Raw genomic sequence first — 5,809 nt, 5'->3', positions numbered from 1 at the left:
TGTGTGTCGTGAGGTGTGGGATGTGGACTGTGTGTCGTGAGGTGTGGGATGTGGACTGTGGGGTGTGAGGTGTGGGATGTGGACTGTGGGGTGTGAGGTGTGGGATGTGGACTGTGGGGTGTGAGGTGTGGGATGTGGACTGTGGGGTGTGAGGTGTGGGATGTGGACTGTGTGTCGTGAGGTGTGGGATGTGGACTGTGGGGTGTGAGGTGTGGGATGTGGACTGTGGGGTGTGAGGTGTGGGATGTGGACTGTGGGGTGTGAGGTGTGGGATGTGGACTGTGGACTGTGGGGTGTGAGGTGTGGGATGTGGACTGTGTGTCGTGAGGTGTGGGATGTGGACTGTGTGTCGTGAGGTGTGGGATGTGGGGTGTGAGGTGTGGGATGTGGACTGTGGGGTATCACTATCGCTTTGGCTGTGTGCCTGGTTCTCTCTAGATCATGGCTTCTTACTGTGAGTTTTACCTGCAGGGGTATAAAATCGTTTTTGTCAATATGAAGCGGTTTCTGAACGCATGGTGATGAAAATTAATTCATAATCAAAGACAAATCAATTCAAGGCATTTGGCAGCACGCCCTTACATGTATGGCATTGCAGGACTGCACTACAGTTCGGGTTCTGAACCCAGCACATGTGCGCTCCGTACACTGTGTGCCGTCACACCACGGAAGGCCAATAAATGCTGCCTGCAAGCCATTGGCTCAGATCTGAGACTGTTGTGTTACGAACTGTGGTGTTTTTACTGTACAATGCTGCTCTCGGGGAAACATAACGGATTAATTATGGAAAACAAAGACTTAAAATTTTTCTAGCACCCTTCCCCAGCAAGAAATCCCATATTAGTATCTTTTTGGATTGTGTTAGAATATTTGATTTTTAAAAATTATTCTCAGGGCTGGGGATTTAGCTCAGTGGTAGAGCGCTTACCTAGGAAGCGCAAGGCCCTGGGTTCGGTCCCCAGCTCCGAAAAAAAAAAAAAAAGAACCAAAAATTATTCTCTTCAGGCTGGGTTTGATGGTATATGCCTTTTATCCAGTACCTATGAGGTAGAGGTGGGTGGCAGATCTTGGTGAATTTCAGGCCCCGACTCAAGCAAAACATGCACTATACAAATGGTACTTGAGTTGCTGACTTGAGGTCCATGAAATAAAAAATTACCAACTGGCAGAGCCTAGCATCACAGACCCCGGAGAGGCTCCACCCAGCCGCTGACTGAGGCAGATGCAGATATCCACAGACAAATATTGGACGGAGGAAGGGGAAGGATGAAGGCCTTCAAGGAGATGGCAATCCCATAAGAAAACCCAAAGGGTCAAACAACCTGGACCTCTGGGAGGTCCCCGAAACTGAGCCACCAACCAAAGAGCATACACAGCTGGTCTGAGGCCCTGCACATATGCTGCCCTCAGTGGGAGAGGATGCATCAAATTCGTGATGCCCCAGCGTGGGGTTGAAGGGAGGGGGTTCCCTCTCAGTGGTGAAGGGGAGCGGGGATGGAGAAAGAACTCTAAAAGGCTGAACTGGGAGCAGGTAGCATTTGGGGTATAAATAAATAAAAAAATATTAAATGAGTTTTATCTTGGGATTAAAAAACGAGATTTAACAGTGTCTGCAGTAAGCATACTTCCGCCAGTTTGTATGTGGAAGCAGAGTGGTATTCCCAGCAATAATGATTATAAAATCAAAGTATCTATCCATTCCAAATATGTTCCAGATGCTTTTAATCCTGAAGAATCAAACATTCAGGCAAGATTTAATCCTTTGTGTAGAAACAAACACTTTCATCTCATTTGTATGATATCTTCTCTAGGTAAAATGTTAAGGAATGTCAAAGAATTGTTTAAAAAGTGTATGTTTTTGTGATTTACTATCAGTAAGAGTTTGACTTATATACATACACACACACACACACACACACACACACACACACACACAGAGGTGTGCAAAGTGCAAAGTTGAATTGGGTGAAAAGGGTCACCACAGAAGGAAGCATTGGTCTAGGTAAGTTTCCTCTGAGTCCTTTGAGAGATTCCTGTCCCCATATGCTGATCAAAGAGACAGGGAATGGTGAGAAACAGGGAATAGTGTACTCAGTGCCAACACATTGGAAATAGTAACAAGTAAAAGGTCTTGTTAGGCCTACATCTATCTTTGGAGGGTACTGGTAAGGTTTATGCTTAAAAAAGGGCAAGAGGTATATATATAATTTGTAGCCCTAGTCAAGTGTGGGCCCTGTTTATGACCCATCCATGGCTCCTCATTGCCTGGGGTCCATCCTACAATGTGGCTGGATAAGTGGTGAGATCCCTGGAAATCCCTTCTTGAGAGGCAACCTCTGCCTTTAGACAGTCCCAGTGTTCAGGCTCTTTCTCTCCACAGGGTGAGATTCTAGAAGTAAGTTTTTAATTCCTTGGGCTCTGTTACTTCCGTAGTATAACAGAAAGGAGGGACATTCATGCCATCTCTATGTAGACTCTCTGCCCTCCTGACAGGATACATATAGTTCTGTTGAAACTCATTCGGGGCCAGGCAAACCGTGCACCCTGTAGGTGAGCCAACAGGCTTTTTACTTAAGGAAGAATTGACATAGACGTTGTATTACACATTATATCTTAGACATTAACCAGTATCCAACTAAACTGAGTGCTCTCCAGAGGCAACCAATTTATCATTCCTAAACACACGTTATTAATATCCAGTATTCCCTGTCCTGATACATAGATCCTTTCCTGTCCTTCAGAGGACCTTGGTCCTGGCCACACTCTATGGCTTCAGGAATTCTGCATGTTTGATCACTGCTATTTCTCTGTGCTGTGGTTTCAGGTCTGGTTTTCTCCCATGGGCCTGCCCTCTACAGCGTAACCTCTCCTTTGGGAGGACTGCTTAGCTTTTGATTTTGGTTTCTACGTTTGCTGTTTACTCTTGCCTTGCTCCCTTGTCTCCATGCCTCATAGCCCAGGGATAAACTCTACCTGAAGCACTCTGCCTCGTCCAGGCATGTCGACCCCACCTTGCCCTGCTCAGGTGCAGTGCCTTGGGCTCTTGGTGTGTGGGAGGACGGATCAGATAGAGTGACATTGCTCAGGGCTGAAAACCTGGGACTCCAGATGGCACTCCCTAAATCAGCCACTAGCCAGCTTCACCACCCCGAGCCCAACCCTGGCTCCTTTCCTGGAGCCCTGGATGGTGGCCAAAGATAGAGAGGCATGAAGGCACCTCTGAGTGACCCAGGTGACTGCCTCAGCTTTCTGCAGCACATTCGGTGTATTGGGTCCTCGATTTAGGATTTATGCAACCCTCTCTATCGTGTTTAATTTTCTTTGGAGGAACTATATGATTTCCAGCTACTTTGCAAGTTCTTGTTTTCTACTGATGGACTGGTGTGTAAAGTTACTGCATGCGTGGGGGTGTAACTATCTCAAAGCTTAGAACGTGCTGGCTGAACATGGCAGGGGCCATCTCAATCCTACAGTGAGTGTTCACTCCCAAACCACAATCCCTGAAGACAACATGTGAAACTTCATATTTCTGACTTCTTTAAGCCCTGTTAAATTGGAAAAAAAAATCACCATATGTCATTGGTCCAGATTCCTCTGCATGTATAAAATATTTCCATTTGGGTTCTAGGGTTCTTCTGTGTACCAAAACCTAAATATGTCAATTCCACTATCTTTGCCCTTGACAGAACATGGAAACAGGATTTGTTTCCATTTTTTTCTTTTTATACAATGCCTATCATCTGTGTGTAAGACCTCAATGCTTCAAGTGCTATTATTACAGTGACCTTGGAGCTATTAAAGATGGACTCAGGAGTCTGTTGAAGCCTGTTAGAGGAGCACTGTTTCCCCATGTCAGCTGCTGCAATTTAAAGCTTGCCTACCCAACTGCTGTTCTCTCGGATTCCAATGAAATTGTCCCCACACTTTCTTCTCCATCAGCTTCTAAATTCTTTTACTAGCAAGACTAAGGAGATGGAGTCTCAATTTCTCTAGAAAGTTTCTTTTAGAAGAATGCAAGAAAACATGGTTGGAAAACTAATATAATTAGTCATGGCGAGTCCAACAAACACATTACCTGACTGAACCCCACTCCCACCACCCCGCAAGCCCTACTCTTGGTGGCCTTTGGGTCAGAAACCAGACTGATTACATTGTAGAGGATAGGGTATCGGGAAAGCTGTGTCATTGTCTATAATCCAGAGGGACAACATAAGTTTCAAAGGCTATAAAAGAGGGCAATAAGCTTCCAGGTAAGCAAAATTCCAATAGTGCTGAGAGCTCAGTCCTGTTCCAGTAGGAACAGTGGGTGGGAAGGCCGAGTCTGCCTGGTTGTGCATTAGTTGTGGGCTCTAAGCCATACCCAGCCTTTGGGCTACGCTTCCTCCTATGCAAGAATGAGGTGGAGGGTTAGAAGAAATGTCTTCAGATTGTAGAGCATAAACCATTAGAGAGTGAAACCAACTCAGGAAGACAAGCTTCCATGGGAGGAACCAGGCAGAACATCATATATGCACTATACAGCGTGTTACACGTTGTAAGAGTTTTGACTATCCTGTTTCCCTTAAAAACATCGGCCATCCATCCCAGGCGGTAGGCATGTGTGTGGAATGTGCATTACATCATACCCCTGGCAGGAAGCCTTCCTGGGATGTGCTGCTGTTCCAGATACCTGGCAAGTTGTTATCTGCACACAGCGACTTGCAGTCTGTGTTGGCCAGACCTTCACAGGTGACTCTTGGGATCAAAACAGAGAGCTGTTCTTAAAATGATTGCTTGGATGCCCTTTCCGAGATGCTTCTGAACACTCCTAACTTCAAAGATTCCCCTATTGAAAAATGGGCATTTTAACATTTGCCAGGCCCACATTCCATGAGGGAGGATGGAATACAGAGTGTTCTGGAGATTGCTTGATGCAAGATCATCGAGGACCAGAGCTTGCTAACATTGTGTAAGCCACATATAAAAGAGGCCAGGCTCAAAGATAAGCAATAGCATCAAAGGTGACATCTTTGGGCCTGATAGGCCCTGATCACCCAGTTTGTTCTGGCTAGTCATTGGTGGCAGCAGCTAAAGGGAACTGAGCAATTCCTGATTAGGTGGATGGAGGACAGAGCCAGTGAGTATAGGGTGTGACTCTCTCCAGGATGTTGGCAATAAGGATATCAGTCAGAAGTCTGAACTTTAGGAACACTGTGTTTTCATGAGCCATATGCAGGCACCTTAGCCCTTTGAAGTTTTACAGAGGATGTAAGAGGGCACCCATCCATCAGCTAAACCCAAGGATGAAGTCCTGAGGCAAAAGGGCAAGTGATATCCAGCCAGTGACTGTGCCAAAAAGATCTCAAAAGAGTGCTTGCTTCGGCAGCACATATACTAAAATTGGAACAGTACAGGGAAGAGTAGCATGGTCCCTGTGCAAGGATGTCATGCAAATTCATGAGGCATTATAAAAGAAGATCTCAAAAAAGAAAAGCCGTAGATATATAAGCACTGTTCAATAACAGTTGCGAGTTTATCTCACTCCCATTTATAAGCCAATCAACAAACATAAAAAATTAATGCATGGGGTTGGGGATTTAGCTCAGTGGTAGAGCGCTTGCCTAGCAAGTGCAAGGCCCTGGGTTTGGTCCCCAGCTCTGAAAAAAAGGAAAAAAAATGAATGCATAACATAACAACAATGTTGTTATGGCTTGAATAGAAATTTCCCTCAGGCTCCAACTTGGGAGACTTGGTCCTTTAGCATTGTTTCGAAGACTGTGGAGGCCTTGGGTTCAGTTTTGGAATGTAGAAATAAGTCATTAGGGGCAGG

General features: G+C 45.5%; 1 non-coding gene across 1 annotated transcript; it reads left to right on the top strand.

The window, feature by feature from the left end:
* The first annotated feature begins 5,349 nt into the window (after positions 1-5,349).
* Positions 5,350-5,456, top strand: LOC120098441 (U6 spliceosomal RNA). The gene has a single exon (XR_015643221.1). It is a non-coding gene; the product is annotated as a U6 spliceosomal RNA (small nuclear RNA).
* The last annotated feature ends 353 nt before the right edge of the window (positions 5,457-5,809 follow it).

This window comes from Rattus norvegicus, chromosome 18 (genome assembly GCF_021556685.1).
Source record: "Rattus norvegicus strain SHRSP/BbbUtx chromosome 18, alternate assembly SHRSP_T2T, whole genome shotgun sequence".
Classification (NCBI taxonomy): Eukaryota; Metazoa; Chordata; class Mammalia; order Rodentia; family Muridae; genus Rattus; species Rattus norvegicus.
This window is presented reverse-complemented; position numbering and strand designations above follow the sequence as displayed.